At 39.4% G+C, this 20431-nt stretch overlaps 1 pseudogene; it reads left to right on the top strand.

Annotated features, from left to right (window-relative positions):
* LOC132526482 (protein artemis-like) overlaps positions 1-20431 on the top strand; it is a 94623-nt pseudogene that overhangs the window by 38552 nt on the left and 35640 nt on the right.

The raw sequence follows: 20431 nt of genomic DNA, 5'->3' as shown, positions 1-20431 counted from the left end.
CTCCATTTGAGAACCACTGACCTAGACTCATTATTTCCTTAGAGGTTGCAAAATGTTGATATTCTAAATACATCATTCAGTCTTTAGTTATCAGCTGGTGTCCTTTTATAAAGACAAACTTCCCCTCAGCAGCTGGTGATTTACAGTGAGGTATAGTCAGTCCTATAAGAAAGGCAGGATCAGTGCTTAATTCTTTCCCTTTATCAGTTTTTAAAGAGTTGGTTCCCTAGGCTCTTCCGAAGATCACAAATGAAGTTTTGTTTTGGAATCTTTCAATTAACACTTTGAATTATGAATTTAATCATATTTAATGTGTTCAACCCATTGATGTTGTTATTCTCATTGACATTCATATTGTCCCAGCTCTGGCCGGCAGAAGACTCTTCCAGTTGGCCTAATTTAAATGGCTGCAGAAAATGCAAGAATGTATTTGAAAGTCAAGGCAAGTAGTGTTTGCAGATCGGATCAGCAGTAGTAATACAGGGAGGTAACACAGGGAATGTGCCCCAGATGACACATTGTGACATAGTCTTTCATTTACTCATTCATTCCTTCAGCAAACAGATATTGAACCCCATTTCCCTGCCAAGCCCTGGGAATATAATGTGGAGGAAGCTAAGGTTCTCTTCTCTCATAGGTAGGGTGAACATGTAATTTCTTATGCAAACCAGAACACTTTTAAAAGGGAAAGGGAATGCTATTAATAATTACACAATAATGATACTGGCTCAATAGGTATTAACTAGGACTGTCTTGAGCAAACTTACGGAGATTATACTTTCCTGACTGGAACCCCACCACTGGGCTGTGTTTCAAGAGCAGGACTCTGGGTTGGGGTTGACTGTTGAGGAGGATCCTTATCCAGGCAGCCGACTTGCTGATCATGTTACAAAGTCCCAGGGAAGAAGGCAGAAGCCAAGTGATCAAAACCTTGGCAACCCGAGGTCAAGACCAGACAAGCAGGAAAGGTGATGATGCTCAAACCCCAAACTTGAGACTAAGGTTCCTTGAATCCCTTTGATTCAGAATTTGAAGATCAGGGGCTTCCCTGGTGGCGCAGTGGTTGAGAGTCCGCCTGCCGATGCAGGGGACGCGGGTTCGTGCCCCGGTCCGGGAAGATCCCACATGCCGCGGAGCGGCTGGGCCCGTGAGCCATGGCCGCTAAGCCTGCGCATCCGGAGCCTGTGCTCCGCAACGGGAGAGGCCACAACAGTGAGAGGCCCGCGTACCGCAAAAAAAAAAAAAAAAAAAAAAAAAAAGAATTTGAAGATCAGAACGTATCCTATAGACTGGGGCTACGGTATGACCAAAGGTGGGCACTCGGTGATCATGGGCTGAGTCCAGGAGGCCTTGAAGGATCGTGTACCTGTCTTCTACCCCTCCTTGAAGACAAGCTTCTCAGGGTCTTTGGATCTCCTCCCCTTTGCTCCTGCAGCACCTCAGTGGATTATATACCTTGTTCGTGCAAGGACGGGGAGGGACCCTAAACTATTTTGGCTCATCCTTTTATAGTGAATGCCTCTCACTTTACCGATGAGAGCCAATTTTCTAACATGTATACTATTTAACAGGATACTAGGATCATAACTCACAATACCCCTTTTTTGACAGCCTATATGCCAATTAGCAGCATGTGAGTTATTGATCAAGAATGACCTGGCCTCCTCTGGAGTGTATCTTATGAGATAGCACTAGCCAACTGCTCCTGGGCAGTACATTCTAGACATGTGAGCTGACCACCCCTAGAGTTACAATTTATGCTCCCTGATCCATCCATACTATCACAAGATTATACTGAAGTATTTTAAAGCACTGCAGACATTGTAACCCCCATACTGCTGACCACTGCACTGAACTGTCAAAAAGGAAAGTCCCAGAATCAGAGAAGCAGAGAGGCAAGACTATTTCCCTAATAGTTGTACATGCTAACTTCTCATTTCACCTCTCAGAACCTCCTTTTCCTCATCTAAAATGGGAATAACTGTGCTAGCCAAAGTTAACACAGTACAACCTTGTGGTGAGTTCAAGTAAAGTGTTAATTATCATCCTCTCATTATGTCTCTGTCAATTACCTGTCCCCGCGTTCTTGGAATCACTTATTTAAGCTAATTTGATGATTGAGGTCCTATAATCCCTGGAATTGAGAGAATAGGTTTAATCTCCAGTTCAGACTCTGAATGACACCTGGATGTGGTAAAAAATGAAATTAAGCAGATTATTTGGTTTACCAATACAGGACTTAATACCGATATATTTCAAAACATCCTGAAGTGTGCCTGACTTTGTTTTTTCAGGTTTCATCAAAATGTGGACTAGGCCTAATCAGAGCTTTGGTTTGAAAATTAAGCCCTACTAATTAACATTTGCCTAATCCCCCCTGTGGATCCAGGGTTGTGTTCTCAAAAAAAAAAGTGAAAAACAGCTCATTATTAGTTCTTTGATATGGGATTCCAGACATTTAGAGTTTCCCCCCCATATCAGTCTTTGGAGGTACAAAGACAAAGCACTGAGGAGATTAATTTCGTGTTTCAATACCATGTTTTATCCTTTGTTGTGTGAAAGGGAAGATTTTGACTCTTCTTCCAAAAACGGAAACCTCTTCCTTTTTTTTTTTTTTTTTTTTTGCGGTACGCGGGCCTCTCACTGCTGTGGCCCCTCCTGCCACGGAGCACAGGCTCCGGACACGCAGGCCCAGCGGCCACAGCTCATGGGCCCAGCCGCTGCACGGCATGTGGGATGTGGGATCTTCCCGGACCGGGGCACGAACCCACGTCCCCTGCATCTGCAGGTGGACTCTCAACCACTGCGCCACCAGGGAAGCCCAACCTCTTCCCTTTTTGCAGGAACATGCACAACCAAGATTGCCTCTTACTGCGTTAACTTTGTCAAGTTTACTTTGGATGGTTTCCTTTTTGCAGTTTTCAAAAGATAGAACAAGGTTCTGTTGAAATCAATATTTCCTTTTTATGTAGTTTGCTGCCTGCTCTGTGGATCCATTTCCTCATCTGTCAAAATAGACAAAATGATTCCCCACCTCATTGACCCATTGGAAGTTGTAATATCAAGCTATCAATAAGCATTTTTTTTTCATTTTAACATCTTTATTGGAGTATAATTGCTTTATAATGGTATGCTAGTTTCAGCTTCACAACAAAATGAATCAGTTATACATATACATATGTTCCCATATCTCTTCCCGCTTACGTCTCCCTCCCTCCCACCCTCCCTATCCCACCCCTCCAGGCGGTCACAAAGCACCAAGCTGATCTCCCTGTGCTATGCGACTGCTTCCCACTAGCTATCTACCTTACGTTTGGTAGTGTATATATGTCCATGCCTCTCTCTCGCTTTGTCACCGTTTACCCTTCCCCCTCCCCATAGCCTCAAGTCCATTCTCGAGTAAGTCTGTGTCTTTATTCCTGTTTCACCCCTAGGTTTTTCATGACATTTATTTTTCTTAAATTCCATATATATGTGTTAGCATACGGTATTTGTCTCTCTCATTCTGACTTACTTCACTCTGTATGACAGACTCTAGGTCTGTCCACCTCATTACAAATAGCTCAATTTCGTTTCTTTTTATGGCTGAGTAATATTCCATTGTATATATGTGCCACATCTTCTTTATCCATTCATCCGATGATGGACACTTAGGTTGTTTCCATCTCTGGGCTATTGTAAGTAGAGCTGCAATGAACATTTTGGTACATGACTCTTTTTGAATTATGGTTTTCTCAGGGTATATGCCCAGTAGTGGGATTGCTGGGTCATATGGTAGTTCTATTTGTAGTTTTTTAAGGAACCTCCATACTGTTCTCCACAGTGGCTGTATCAATTTACATTCCCACCAACAGTGTAAGAGGGTTCCCTTTTCTCCACACCCTCTCCAGCATTTATTGTTTCTAGATTTTTTGATGATGGCCATTCTGACTGGTGTGAGATGATATCTCATTGTAGTTTTGATTTGCATTTCTCTAATGATTAGTGATGTTGAGCATTCTTTCATGTGTTTGTTGGCACTCTGTATATCTTCTTTGGAGAAATGTCTATTTAGGTCTTCTGCCTATCAATAAGCATTTGAAGTAAGCCAGCTTTGGAAAAGGAAGTCTAAAGTACTTAAGCCATTATCTATAGAGTATATATGAAGTTTTCATTTATGAATTTGTACTTTCATGTGTTTATTCAGTTAATTCAACAAACATGTGTTGAATGCCTTCTATCTGCCAGGTACAAAAGTGAATATAGTCTCTGCCCTTAATGAGCATCTAGTATGCTGGATACAGACTATTCTCTTGCTTCCCCACATTTTTTTTTTTTTTTTTTTTTGTGGTACACTGGCCTCTCACTGCTGTGGCCTCTCCCATTGCGGAGCACAGGCTCCAGATGCGCAGGCTCAGCGGCCATGGCTCACAGGCCCAGCCACTCCGCAGCATGTGGGATCTTCCCGGACTGGGGCACGAACCCGTGTCCCCTGCATCGGCAGGCGGACTCCCAACCACTGCGCCACCAGGGAAACCTGCTTCCCCACATTTTAAATCTCTTTTTTAATCCTCTCTGAATTTCATCAGTGTCCCTCAAAGGTGACACAAACCCAAACTGTGTTGGCTGGACTCAAGATTGAAGTAGCAAAGATTGGCTAATGCTGTCAATGTGATTACTTTCTGTGAGGGGGAAAAAAGGTAGCAACATTGGTAATTCTAGATTTATTCCCCTATGAGAAAAGTTCTTAGCAACTCAAAAAGTAAAACATTTAAGTTATTCCAGTGCTTCAAATTTTCATGAAACAAGAATGGTATAAATTCATACCCATGTTTTTCAGTTGAGTGCCTACCTAGCTCTCCAGTGATTGTAATTGCATTGTTCCATTTTTCTCTTTTTTCACAAAGGTAGTGGGCATCAGATGTTGAATAGGCTGTATAGTTCATGCCAAGATACCTAGCTGTCCTGCCTACATAATAGTAATCATGTGTATTTGGAAGGCATTGTACATATTTGATTTCATAGCAGCAGGGTATGTGGTTTATTAATTCAGTTTTTCATTTTTGATTCACGTAAACAAGATAAAAACAACACAACACAACAACAAAAATAAAGGAAGGGAGATTTTGTGATTCAGAAATTCATAAATGTGCCCCGGAAACCATTCTGCCCTAAGAATGCTGCTGCAAATATGACATGGTGATATCTTCATTCGTTATCTGGCTTTGAGGGTTGCTAAGTTACTTGCCCCTGGGCCTCTGTTCCCTATGTAATTGATTTCTAAAATCTTTCTGTTGGGAAAATTATATAGCTCTATTTCTATTCAGTTATTGAGTGCAAATGAAGGACTATTCTGTTGTGGAATTGTCGTTTCTAAAGGAAACATCTGAAGTGGCTATTAATACTCTGATGCATACTTGGTTAATTTCTTCTGGTGGCAATGGCTGTATGTATGAGAGATCATGAGGTTTGGGGTCAGCATTTCCTCATCATCTAGTATCTGCAGGACCTAGAGAAAGGATTTCTCCACAGGTTCTCAGTCTCCCCATTATTAAAAGTGGCATTAATAAATGGAACTTACAGAATTTGTGTAAGGATCAACTTGAGAAGATGTATGCCGTCATAATGTGTAAGGGATAATCCAAGTATTAATCGTACTTTTCAGCTCACTTCGAATGAATTTCATTAAGCTCTCTGGTGCTAGTTGTCTCATAATATCACCTCAGGTACATGTTGCACATTGATATTATTATCACAGAATTAAAACTGGTGTTCTTTTTTTCTGCTACCTCTTACCTCCTCTCTGCCAATGCCAGGACCGTCTGGATTCCATAAGCTTGCCTGAAGCTTTTTCCTTGACTAAGAATTGTAGAACCTCTTGCAATCACACGCAAGGAACATCTGCTCAGAGAAGCCAGTCAATATTGTGGAAAAGTTCAAAGAACGCAGCCCATTGGTAGTGTCAGCTTTACAACCAGGAGGTAATGGCATTAAAGGGAATGGTCATAATACCCAACAGTAGTGACCTTATTAACCAGTGATTTATCATGATGAAAAGACCTGTTTAACCTTTGGTCTCCACAAGCTTTTCCTTTTAACAAAAAAGTCTATTATTTCAAGTTGTCAGGAGATAATTTGTGAGTTGTTAAAGGACAGATTTGATTACTCTGAAGACAATTATATGAAAACTGTACTCACTGCAAGGCGCCTACACAACAATTTTTGTTTTCCTCAGTGTTTTTTTTCTGGGAACAGACAAAAACACAGGAGTTTGATGACTTTTGCCACAAGAATCAATTGCAATTGTACCTTCTAATGGCCCCACTTTAGACGTCTGGTTACAAATTGGGCTTTCTTTGAAACTAGTGTAAGGGAGACTTGAGCGAAATGGGCTCATTGGCATTTAAGACATGTTAAGCTCCTCTGTCAATTCCGTGCAACATTTACAGAGGGACTATTGCGTGATCCACTGAGTTGGACACTGTGGGGTGGGTTCAGCTGTGGATGAGGCTGGGCTCTGCATTCCAGAAGCTCAGAAACTTCTGTGGAGATGCTCTCTCAGTTTGTATTTTTTAGAGCCCTTCTAATGATTCATGAAATGATTGTGTGCCTAGGTCTCCTGCTGGTTGGTTGTGGCATTGGCCAAGGGGCTCTCATGCTAAGGAAACTGATCAGAACAACATCAAAGAGCTAAGAAACAAGAGAGAGAAAAAGGTGCACGTTTGGGGTTTTGCAGATTGCTTGGAATTATTAACTCTGAATTTTGTCCCTGTGGTCCAAACTGAGGAAAGAGGAAAACTGTAACATCTGTGCCACTCCAGGTCTGGGCCTCTTTAGAGCAGAAACTGTCAGTTGTGACAAATTGAGCCCAATTGTATGGAGGCTTTTGTGAGGTAGACAAATGTCCATCAGGGTCTCAAACGACCACCACACTCAGTTCACTTGTGCCTTCTCTCTAATTTACACCCTGAGACCCTGAGGTGAGGGACCCTTCTATTTGGTTGCCTGACCACAGTAAATAATACCAACTGGAGAACTTTTAACTGAAGATGTTTAGAAAAAGACCAACTTTCAGAATGGGATGGCAGATAGACATTGCAAGTGTCCGCTCACATTGTTTTATTACCGATGCAGGGGTATACGAGATATTGGAAACATGATCATCCCTGATGAGATTCTATTCAGAGGTAAACCTGAACTCCAGATTTTGGTCATAGGTTAAAATTTTTGATGCTGTCTTTAAGAAAACATGTTGCTTATTATTCATGTTGTTCGAATATCTTATATATTGTTTTGAATGTTTGCTCTTAAAGACTAATTTCAAATTTTTATATCAGTATTTTCTTGGGGAGTACTGTTACCTACTGCCTGGTTTTAGTTGTTTGCTAATTTTTTAAATTTTTGTTTAAAAAATGATCTTCTTCACAAACCTAATAAGTTATTTCTGATTTTATTAGGAGAGAAAGGATAAATAATATCCAATTTTACCTTAATAAATATTTCTACCTGATTATATCATTACATGGATTTCATTAAAAGAAATAGATCTAGGCTCTTGAAACACCTCAAAATCCAGTAATTATACAAAATAGTAGTGAATGGAGAGGAAGGAACTAATAGAATCCATTCTTAAATTGCCATTATTAATTTAATCAGTTTACCTTTGAGTGCTGTATACCTACTAACTTCCACAGAAGTTCTGAGGCAGCTTAAATAAGGTTGTAAGACAGATAAAATGAGAAGTAAAAAGATCATATAGAGGAAGAGTTGAGTAATGTGACCTAGAGACATAGTTATTTGGCTTGAGCCAAAAGGAAATATGATAAATTACATAATTCCCATTTTATAGTAAATGGAAGTACAGGGGTTCATCAGGAAAGTCAAATCATTTCCTGGGGGGAAAAATTCTAGAAAGGACTTTATAGATGGTTGGGTTTTAAACTATTAGCTTCAAAATGAAAACCATTCAGATCATTATCTCCTAAGGTCCTGGCCTTCACATTTCTGCTGAGGAAAAGCCTGGAAATTAGGATTTCTATATAAACCTTGCATTCCACTACTTGAAAATAGCAACAAACTAGAGGAAATTAACGTTACATTTATTACCTGAACTGAAAAACCTATAAATGAGTAAATACAGAACATTTTTAAGCAAAAAAGCTAAGACAATGGGAGAGAACAGGGGTGTATCAAAATCAAGCTAATTATCTAATTGCCTGTGGCGATTTTACAGACAATAGTCAGGCCCTTTGGGAAGGGAGGCTCTATCCTTCTTGGATAACAGTTCCGAAAGGGCAGTGAAGACCTTAATCAGTAGGAATAAAAACTTTGAGGAATTTGGAATTTGGGTAGAATTAATGCTTAATTTACTGGAATTGAAGGAAAGAGCTATTTCTTTTGACTCTTGTAATTATATAAGTTTTCTAACATTTCTGGCACTTTGTTACCTAAGGAAGAAAGCGTAATTGAATGTTTCCTGATAATTCTGGATCTTATGGCTTTGGGATCATCATTTTGAAGAGTAATTCTTACTATAAGATGATCTATAAATCTTTTGAGGGGCAGACTCTGCCTTGTTCGTCTTTTCTATTATAGGGCTGAGTAGGGGCCCAATAGAGAGTAGGTATCTGTTACCATTGGCTGAGTTGAAGGGAAGTGTCCAGGATTGGTGAACAGGACTAGGGTAAGGAGACTTCTCTATGCAACGACCCGGGCAGACACCCTGAGCATTGTTTGTTTTAAATAAACTCCTGGTAGAATCTTAGGATTTTGAAACCGGAAGGATCTTTATGTTGAGGTTTGATGTGGCCAGTCATATCCTTTCCCCTCCAATTTCAGGAAGAGTTGAGAATTAGTCACAGATTGCCAGGAGAGCTAAATTGGGAAATGATCTTGTACTTGAGACCCAGTCGAATTTCTAGAATTGTTACTTGCTTATGAAGAGATTGAGTCTGCAGGATGGACAGTGACCCAAATCAATTACAAGGGAAACAACTAACACACACACGGGCACGCACACACACACGGGCATGCACACACATGCATGCACACATACGTGCACAGGCCTCTACACCTGCCTTAATACTGCTTCTAGAACTATCTGTGCTGAAGAACCAGTTTTTCCTTTTATTATTCCTATTCAATAACAGACCCATTAATTTGCCAAATGCAGTAAGAATGGATTACTAGAGAAATGAAATGAAGAAAGCAAAGACATATAAAACACAAATTGCAATGTTTATTAGATTCAACAGATAAAAAATTATGTTTCCATTAATATAAAACAAACAACAGGTTAAAAAAAAAAGAATTACAAAACTGTAAATACAGTTCATTGAAAGTGCCTATAGGCAATCAATATATAGAATCATTATCACACATAATTTTTGCCACTTGTCAAGCATAACAAAATTTAAAATTATGAGTGAAATAGCAATTCCCCACACTTAATGCATATATGCACACTTTAGGTGAATGTTGTATATATTGATGTTATTTGTATTAGTCAGGTTTATTGAGGTATAATTTACATACAGCATAATTCGCCCCTTTTTGGTACACAGTTTGATAAGTACAAAGGTGTACGGTCATGTAACCAATCAAGATATGGAATATTTCATCATCCCAGAAAGTTCCATTGTGCCCCCTTACTAGCAAACCCTTCTCCCCAAACGCCCAGTCCTTGGCAACCACCAAGGTTTTCTAGTTTTCTGGTGCTGTGATGTTTCCTTTTCCAAAATGACATATAAATGAAACCATATATGATGTAGCCATTTGTGTCCAGCTTTTTTCACTTAACATAATGCTTTTGAGATTGAGCCATGCTGTTGCATGTATCCATAATTCATTACTTTTCATTGCTGAATGGTACTCCATTTGTATGGGGTGTGTACAATCTGTTTATCCATTCACCAGTGGATGAACATCTGAGTTGACTCCAGTTTTGGTCAATTATGGATAAAATTGCTATAACATTCGCATACAAGTCTTTGTGTGGACACATGATTTCGTAGCCTTGAGTAAATACCCGGAGTTGCTGTGTCTGATGGTAATTGCATATTTAACTTTATAAGGAACTGCCAAAATCTTCCAGAGTAGCTTCCCATTTTACATTCCCACCAGCAAAGTGAGAATTCATTGCGCACCAACATTCCGTACTGTCATGTGAAAAATTTTTCAGCCATTTTAATAGGTGTGAAATGGCATATCATTGTCACTTTAATTTGTATTTCTTTAAATAACTAATGAAAGTGAGCATCTTGACATGAATTTATTTGTCACTATAATCTCTTTTTTGGTGAAATAGTTCAATTTTTTTTACCCACTTTTTCCAATTTAAATATTTATTCATCACATATACCAGGTATTGTGTTACATATTGATGATGAATAAGTCTACTGGAGATATATATTTAGCCAAATAGCTAGAATACAATATGATAAGAACATGGACCAAACTTGATATACAGAATCACATATGCATAAAGATAATTATTATAGTTACTCTGCGACATATGAATGACACAGACAAGACAAACAATGTAAAACCAATTGGATCACATTTTAAAAATTTATTTATTTTATTTATTTGTTTTTGGCTGCGTTGGGTCTTTGCTGCTGTGTGCAGGCTTTCTCTAGTTGCGGCGAACGGGGGCTACTCTTCGTTACAGTGCATGGGCTTCTCATTGCTGTGACTTCTCTTGTTGCAGAACACGGGCTCTAGGCACTCGGGCTTCAGTAGTTGTGGCATGTGCACTCAGTAGTTGTGGCTCACGGGCTCAGGAGTGCAGGCTCAGTAGTTGTGGCGCATGAGCTTAGTTGCTCCGCGGCATGTGGGATCTTCCCGGACCAGGGCTTGAACTTGTGTCCCTTGCATTGGCAGGCGGATTCTTTTTTTTTTTTTTTTTTTTTGCCGTACGCAGGCCTCTCACTGTTGTGGCCTCTCCCGTTGCGGAACACAGGCTCTGGACGCGCAGGCTCAGCGGCCATGGCTCACGGGCCCAGTCGCTCCGCGGCATGTGGGATCTTCCCGGACTGGGGCACGAACCCGTGTCCCCTGCATTGGCAGGCAGACTCTCAACCACTGCACCACCAGGGAAGCCCTAAATAATTTTTTTGTTGTTGTTAATTTGACAAATGGGAACATACTACACCTACTTGAACATCTTTCTATGGTGTTACATATTCTTTTACAATATCATTTTAATGGTTGCATTGACCTGAAACAAGTATACTACCAGCTATTTCTCCAGAACAAATGGGTGTATTTAGGATCAGCAAAGAATTACAGTTCAGGGTCTGCAACCATGGCGAGCCACATGCAAGTCCCCCTGCACAGCAAGAGAAGGAGAATGCTTTTATAGACGGGAAAAGGAAGTTGGGAGGGCTATAGTAAACAAAGAATCCATGACTTTTCATTGGCTGAGTTATTGCCAGGAAAGAAGAGGAGGTCTGTTTAGTTTTTTATTAAGTCCATATTATCTATTTTTTCCTTTATGGTTCATGTTTTGTGGCTTATTTTAAGAAATAGTTGCTTCATATAAAATCACAAAGATCTTCTCCCATGTTTTATTCTAGGAATTTTATAGTTTTAGGCTTACATTTAAGTCTATGATCATTTTGGGTTAACTTATACAAATATGTCGTGCGTAAAAATTGAGATTTTATTTTATTTGACATATAAATGTTCCACATTTTTTGCATCATTTACTGAAAAGATTGTACTTTGTCCTTTGAATTACCTGGACATCTTTGTCAAAATCAGTTGACTGTATATCCGTGGACATGTTTGTAGACCCTCTGTTCTGTTCCATTGGTCTATGTCTATATTTACTCAAATATTTCACCATCTTCATTAGTATAGCATTGTAATAAGTTTTGAAATCAGTTGGTGTTCTACTTTTTCAAAGTTGTTTTGGCTATTTCAGATACTTGATTTTCCATACTAATTTTAGAATAAGCTTTTAATTTATAATTTATACAAAATATCCTAATAAGATTTTGATTGAGGTTGATTTGACTCTATAGATCAATTTGAGAAGAGTTGATATCTTCCTAATACAGAATCTTACAGTCCACCAATATGGTATACCTATTTATTTAGGTATTTAATTTTTCTTATCAGTGTTTTATAGTTTTTAGCATACAATTCGGGCATATATTTGGCTAGATTTATCAATAAGTATTTCATGTTTTTCAGTGCTATTGCAAATGCATTTAAAAAATTTCTGATTGTTCATTGCCAGTATATAGAAATATAATCAATTTTTGTATATTGACTTGTATATTGCAACCTTGCTTAACTTACTAATTACTTCTAGTAGCATTTTAAAAAAAATAGATTCCGTGGCATTTTCTACTTAGATGACCATGACGTCTGCAAATAAAGACATTTTTAGTTCTTTCTTTCCAATTGTTTGTCTTTTATATCTTTTTCTTGCGTTGTTGCACTGGTTACAACCAATGCTGAATAAGAGTAGTGAGAGCAAACATCTTTGCCTTCTTTTTGATTTTAGTGAGGAGAGCATTCAGTTTCTTACCAGTAAGTATAATATTAGCTTTAGGTTTTTCATAGATGGCCTTTATAAGGTTGTTGAGGTTCTCTTCTATTCATAGTTTGCTGAAAATGTTATTATGAATAGATGTGGATTTTGTCAAATGCTTTTTTTTGCATTTTGTTTTTAGCCCATTGACATGATTGATTAACTTTCAAATGTGGAATCAAATTTGCATTTTTGGAATAAACTCTATTTAATCATGATGTATAATATTTCATATACTGATGGGTTTGATTCGATAAAATTTTGTTAAGGATTTCTCTGTTAGTAATCATGGGGGATATTAGCTTGTTTTTTTTTCCTACAGTGCCATTAAAATTCTCTGGATTTGCTGGCAGGGTCATGCTGGCCTCATAAAATGACTTCGGAAATATTTTCTCCTCTATTTTATGTAAGAGTTTGAATAAAATTGGTATATTTCTTTCTTAAATGTTTGGTAGAATTTACCAGTGAGCATATCCAGGCTTGAAGTATTGTTTGTGGGAAAGTTTTTGATAATCAGTTCAATTGCTTTAATAAATAAGGACAATTCAGATTATCCATTTCTTCTTGAGTAGTTTGTGTCTTTTAAGGAATCTATTTCACCTAAGCTATCAAAATCATTGGCATAAAGATGTTTACGATATTATCTTATAATCCTTTTAAATTCTGAAGGCTCTATATTGATATCCTCTCTTTGTTAATATTGGTAATTTATGTCTTGCCTCCTTTTTTTCTTGATCAGTATGGCTAGAAGCTTATCAGTTTTATTTCTCTCTTCAGAGAATCACTGTTGACTTCATTGATTATCTCCATTATTTTATTTTATTTTATTTTATTTTTTATTTATTTTTTTGCGGTACGCGGGCCTCTCACTGTTGTGGCCTCTCCCGTTGTGGAGCACAGGCTCCGGACGCGCAGGCTCAGCGGCCATGGCTCACGGGCCCAGCCGCTCTGCGGCATGTGGGATCTTCCCGGACCGGGGCACGAACCCGTGTCCCCTGCATCGGCAGGCGACTCTCAACCACTGCGCCACCAGGGAAGCCCCATTATTTTATTTTTATTTTATTGATTTCTGCTATTATCTTTTTTATGTCTTTCCCTTTGCTTGATTTGGTTTTAATTTGGTCTTCTTTTCTTAGTATCATAAGATGGAATCTTAGATTATTGCTTAAAGGAATTGTTTTCCAATATAAACATTTAATGCTGTGTATACATTTACCTCTTGGCTACATCAGTATTTAGTTTTTGTTTGTTTTTTTGTTTTTTTTTTTTGCGGTACGTGGGCCTCTCACTGCCGTGGCCTCTACCGCTGCGGAGCACAGGCTCCGGACGCGCAGGCCCAGCGGCCATGGCCCATGGGCCCAGCCGCTCCACGGCACGTGGGATCCTCCCAGACCGGGGCACGAACCCGTGTGCCCTGTATCGGCAGGCGGACTCTCAACCACTGCGCCACCAGGGAAGCTCCCATATTTAGTTTTTAATGTGAAAAATGAGCTTGCTTCATGGATTGACAGATTTCTAATTACTAATGACAATGTCTGCATTACTTATCATGGATCAGTCATAAGCATTTCGGTCAGCAGGTCACATTTGAGTGTCTCTGCTTTAGAAGATGGGACCTGGCTTCTAACCTGGGTTTTCTTACCCCATGGCTAAAGACATAAGGGCTAGAAGGAGAATATTGTACCTGTGACCTTTTGGCCAGACAATCAGAAAGAGAAAAGGACAGGCCTTGTGGAAACATCAATCTTTAACACCGCGTACCACCCAGGAGAGAGAAGTGGCTGCAAGGAAACAGACACTAGCCGTCTCCCACCTTAGGTAAGGGTCAATGAAAGGAAGGGCTAACAGTGCCATTCTGATACCTAAAGGAAAGTAGAAATTGCCAGTCTACAGACCTATATAAATAAGGAGAAAGAGAGGCCATAGCCCCACTCTCCTTTCACTGCCCCCATTACCATCCAGTTTTCCAATTGACACACCTTAGAGATAAACTACTACATTTACTAGTTTCCTAACTAAGCTCACAGTGCTTAAGTGATGTGCCTAAACTCAACCAGCTGGTTAGTATTAACAAGCAAGAATAGGAATTCCCTGGTGGTCCAGTGGTTAAGACTCCGTGCTCACAATGCAGGGGGCCAGGGTTCAATCCCTGGTCAGGGAACTAGATCCCACATGCTGCAACTAAGACCCAGTGCAGCAAAATAAATAAATAAATACAACGAGAGACTAAAAGGTTTTTTTACTTTAATGTACTCTTTTCACAATATTAAGTTTATCATCTTTTCCTTGACTTTTAGCTTCTAACTAAAATGCAGGGGTGTGTGTGTGTGTGTGTGTGTGTAGAGATGTGGATTTTAATTATTTAAAGGTTTTGATTAATCACCTTCTAGTTGATAGAGATAAATGTCATATCAAAGATTTCTATTCTAAGAAATAGGAATTTTTATTCCAGTATAGTTGATTTACAGTGTGTTAGTTTCAGGTGTACAGCAAAGTGGTTCAGTTATATATATATATATATATATATATATATATATATATATATATATATATATATTTCAGATTATTTTCCATTATAAGTTATTACAAAATATTGAATATAGTTCCCTGTACTATACAGTAAGTTCTTGTTGCTTATCTATCTTTTTAAAAATATTTATTTGGTTGCGACAAGTCTTCATTGTGGCAGGCGAGCTCCTTAGTTGTGGCAGGTGGACTCCTTAGTTGTGGCTCTCAGCTTCCTAGTTGTGGCACGTGGGCTCCTTAGTTGCAGCAGGCAGGCTTCTTAGTTGCGTCGCAAGGGCTCCTTAGTTGTGGCATGTGAACTCTTAGTTGCGGCATGTATGTGGGATCTAGTTCCTGGACCAGGGATCAAACCCGGGCCCCCTGCATTGGGAGCATGGAGTCTTAACCACTGTGCCACCAGGGAAGTCCCTCTATTTTATTAATATATGTAGCAGTGTGTACCTGTTAATCCCATGCTCCTAATTTTTTCTACGCCACCTCCCTTTCCTCTTTGGTAACCATAAGTTTATTTTCTATGTCTGTGAGTCAGTTTCTGTTTTGTAAATAAATTCATTTGTATTATTTTTTAGATTCCACATATAAGTGATAGACATTTGTCTTTCTCTGTCTGACTTACTTCACTTACTATTATAATCTTTAGGATCATCCATGTTGCTGCAAATGGCATTATTTCATTCTTTTTTATGACTGAGTAATATTCCATTGTATGTATATACCACATCTTCTTATCCATTTATCTGTTGTTGGACACTTAGGTTGCTTCTATATCTTGGCTATTGTAAATAGTGCTGCAGTGAACATTGGGGCGCATGTATCTTTTCAAATAAGAGTTTGCGTCTTTTCAGGATATATGCCCAGGAGTGGGATTGCTGGATCATATGGTAACTCTATTTTTAGTTTTTTAAGGAACCTCCATATTGTTTGCATAGTGGCTGCACCAATTTACATTCCCGCCAACAGTGTAGGAGGCTTCCCTTTTTTCCACACCCTTTCCATCATTTACCATTTGTAGACTTTTTGATGGTAGCCATTTTGACCAGTGTGAGGTGATACCTCATTATGGTTTTGATTTGCATTTCTCAAATAATTGGTGATATTGAGAATAATTTCATGTGCCTGTTGGCCATCTATATGTCTTCTTTGTAGAAATGTCTATTTAGATTTTCTGCCCATTTTTTGATTGGGTTGTTTGTTTTTGGGTTTTTTGGTTTGTTTGTTTTTTGCGGTACGTGGGCCTCTCACTCCTGTGGACTCTCCCGTTGCGGAGCACAGGCTCCGGACGCTCAGGCTCAGCGGCCATGGTTCACGGGCCCAGCCGCTCCGCGGCATGTGGGATCCTCCCGGACCGGGACACAAACCCGGTCCCCTGCATCGGCAGGCGGACTCCCAACCACTGCGCCACCAGGGAAGCCCTGTTTTTGATATCGAGTTGTATAAGCTGTTTGTATATTTTGGAAATTAACCCCTTGTCAGTCACATCATTTACAAATAGAAATAGGAATTTTAATATACCATATTGTTAATTGTGAGTTATGTCAAAAGTCATTTAACTTAAGAGCCTGGATCTGTCTGACTCAAAACTCTGCTGTTTTTCACTTTGTCTCATCTCTTCTCACATGTGATTACAAGCCCCAAATAATAAAGGCACTTGATGTTTGCTTCCCAAAAGTGTAATTCTCTTGCTGTTTTCTCAATTGGGCAACACTTACCACCAGGGTACTGACTCTAGGACACAGGGCTCTAAATCACTGCCCTTATTTTCACTTTACAAGAGGAATGAAGGCTTTCATGGGTCTGTTTGAAGTTGAAATTAGTGTTGAAAGTGAGGTTGCTCCTCTTACTAAATTGTCCCAAGAGCAAGGAGTCAGGTGGCTCTCTCTCCTCCCAGCCAGCCTCCCACCCCCAAGCCACACCCCTTTACTAAAGCAAAGGAGTATGCATCTATCTGCATAGTCATTAAAATGCACGGAGTCTCGGAACTGGCTTTCTCTCCCCCCATTCTACTGCCTGACAAAGGATTTGGGACAAAAGACCTTCTTCCCGGTTTGTAAAACAGTTGTGTAAAACTTGGACTGTAAAGTCACAGTTGACTGCTTTAATGTGGAACAGCTGGGAGGGTGTAGACGCACTGGCAGGTTGAGACAGGGACTGGGAATGATCCTCCATTCTGCCAAGGGTCGACTTAGTCACACCACCTGCTGCCCCTATTATGTCAAGAGCAAACCAGTCATGACAGCCTCAACAGACGGACACACGGCACCAGACGGTGCAAGGGAAGTTAAGAAAAGATAAATTAAGTGATCAATAAAGATAAGGGACCTGCTCAGCAGTAAATGGTGCTGACAGACCAGACAAAACATGAAGCAAAGGGGCATTTGATGACGTGGGGGTGTGCTGGGCTTAGCGTCAACCTTCATAGTATTGACATTTCAGAGACCACTGGGACATGGGTAGTGGATTTTTCTGGCTGGGCTGACTTGAGTTGGAGGTGGCTGCCTTTATCTTTCCATTGTACATGGAGAAGGGTTCAGGGCCCAGTTTAGAAGTGTAGTAGCCACATACACGGAAGAGGTCACTACTGGCCTTGACCCAAGCCAAACTGAACAGTGCATGGGGGGTGAAATCCAAGGTTAAGGTCCACAAAGTTTCCTCTTTCTTTTGACTTACTTGTTGAACATTCATGTATTCATTCTATCTGGTCTTTACCGAGCATCTGTTATGGGCTAGGCACAGTGCTAGGCCCTAATGGGGATGGAGGTATGGTAGTGGTAGCAGTGATGATGATACAAGATTGCAGTCATTCTCCTAGAGGATATTGTAGACTAATGAAAGAGCCAGCCCATTCCACTTTAAACATCCCACCCCCAAAACAAGTTTAGATATTATCTCTTAAGTACTATAGTGGAGGGATGTACAGCATGCTAGAGAGTGACTAAGTCTGCTTGAAGGAATCAAGAACACTTTTACAGAGGAGGCTGGGAAGGTCAAGTTCAAGGAAAGGCATTTCTGGCAGAAGCAACAGCTCCAAAAGCACAGAGATGTGACAGATTTGGGCTTCCTTCTCAGATCTGGATCTGGGGGGAATTCTCAAAGTCACAAGCTACTCAAGGTTGACTGATTTAAACAGTATAGTCTTATTCATATAAATAGGATATTGTGGAGGAGAATAAAAACTTAAATTAATTTTTTGAGATAAAATCTAATACTTCCAAGAAATTTTGGGCTTTTCCATAAAGCTATTTCAGGCTTTGTCTCCAGATATGCCTGGGGTCTGTGCTTATTCTTCTCTGCCATCAGTAAAAAAGTTTGAGACTAGTGTAGGAGGTGGTCAGTTTGGTGTAGCTGGAAAATGAGGTACATGGAAGGAGGGGTTGGGATGGACAGAGAAGAGGACGAGAACAAGGCTGGTCAGAGAAGTGTGGCCATAGTGGGAAGGGCCTTGATGCCTCCCTTTTAGATAGAGTTTTACAACATACAGAGTACTTTTACAGAATTATTTCATTTGACCTTCATCATAACCCCATTAATGGCTTTGCAATGGGGATAATTGAGCACATGTATGAAATTTGTTGTTTAATAACTGGAATTTAAGAAAGGCTATCTGAGTATAGTAACAAGAATGGACTTGATTGGAAAGATGAGAGAAAGAAACTGAAATTATTGAGTGCCTACAAAATGCCAAGTACTTTATCATCCATTATCTTATATGGGTTTGGCTGCAGGTGACAGAAAACTCAGAATAAGATTAATTTAAACAAGGTTGCTTATTTTTAATCATTCTTAAGAGGTGTTCAGAGATAGTCATTACAGAGCTGGTACTGGAATCCCACTGTCTCAGGATTTAGGCTCTTTCCGTTCTCTGTTAAATTATCCCCAGGGGCCACGAAGTTTTCTGAGTTCCAGCCATTATGCCTTTGTTCCAAGAAATAGGAAAGATTAATGAAGTGCCAGGTAATACTCCTAGTTATATCTCACTGGCCAAAATTGAGTCATGTGACTATGACTAGCTGCAAAGGGAGGTGGGAAATGTAGTCTTCTAAGTAGGCAGCAGTATATGCAGATAATAAGGAAGGGAATGGATGCTGGGGTCAACGACTAGAAGTTTGGCCACAGAATTATTATCTAGGCAAGAAAACAGTTCAGAGAAGTAAATTATTTGTCCCAAGTCACAAAACTGTAAAACAACAGAGCCTAGATTCATCTCTAGTTCTCCCTGAATCTGAATCTGATGCCACTTGTATTACAACACTCTGCCTGGACATGCCCTGTGGGGATACGGAGTAGTGGAGTAGTGGTGGAGGTGTGGGTGAGGAGTAATAAAATTAAAACTGCAAACATAGGAGTACATGGAATAGCATAATACAGGTCAGAATTGAAGAAAAAATAAAGAATCTCATATCCTCTTTTTAGTAATAATAATAGACTGCTGTTGCTTGAATCTTGGCCACATAAAAGGCTTTATTTTATTTTATTTTTGATTGTTAAAATGATTTTTTAATTTATTTTATATTGGAATATAGTTGATTGACAATGTTGTGTTAGTTTCAGGTGTACAGCAAAGTGATTTAGTTATACATATACATGTATCTATTCTTTTTCAAATTCTTTTCCCATTTAGGTTATTACAGAATATTGAGCAGAGTTCCCTGTGCTATGCAGTAGGTCCTTGTTGGTTATCCATTTTAAATATGACAGCGTGTACATGTCAATCCCAAACTCCCAATCTATTGCTCCACCCCACCCTTCCCCCCTGGTAACCATAAGTTCGTTCTCTAACTCTTTGAGTCTGTTTCTGTTTTGTAAATAAGTTCATCTGTATCTTTTTTTTTTAGATTCCACATATAAGCGATATCATATGATATTGTCTTTCTTTGTCTGACTTACCAAGGCTCTATTTTACATTAGTTCATTAATTCTCCCAAATTTGGGAAATAGTTATCTTTAATTCTTACTTACAGATAAGAAATCTAAGACTCACAGGGGTTAAGTAATGTGCCCAAGTATGACTCTCTCTTTGGGCTTTATTTTTATGCCACACTATCTCTCAACGTCTCATTAGAAGACAATGAATTTGGATTTATAGGCTTTTATTTATCAGCAGTTTTTTTGAAGTATTACTATCATTAATTCAGAGCTGAAAGAAACCTTAGTCCTCACTATTCAATTTCCTTTTCACTAATGGTGGAGACACAGAAATGTAACGACAGCAATGATGACAATGACAATAATTATAATTAAGGTATATTGAGTGCTGTCGGGTAGGTGAGTCTTCAAGCCTTGTCTCCCAATGCTGGCCCTACTTCCACTCACTTTCTATGACCGATGTCAGAGGAAGAAGAGTTGCTAAAATGAATAACAAGAATTAAAACGTGGACTGGGTCATGG

This window comes from Lagenorhynchus albirostris, chromosome 9 (genome assembly GCF_949774975.1).
Source record: "Lagenorhynchus albirostris chromosome 9, mLagAlb1.1, whole genome shotgun sequence".
In the NCBI taxonomy this organism is placed as follows: Eukaryota; Metazoa; Chordata; class Mammalia; order Artiodactyla; family Delphinidae; genus Lagenorhynchus; species Lagenorhynchus albirostris.
Note: the sequence above shows the minus strand (reverse complement) of the source record. Positions and strands in the feature narration are given on the sequence as shown.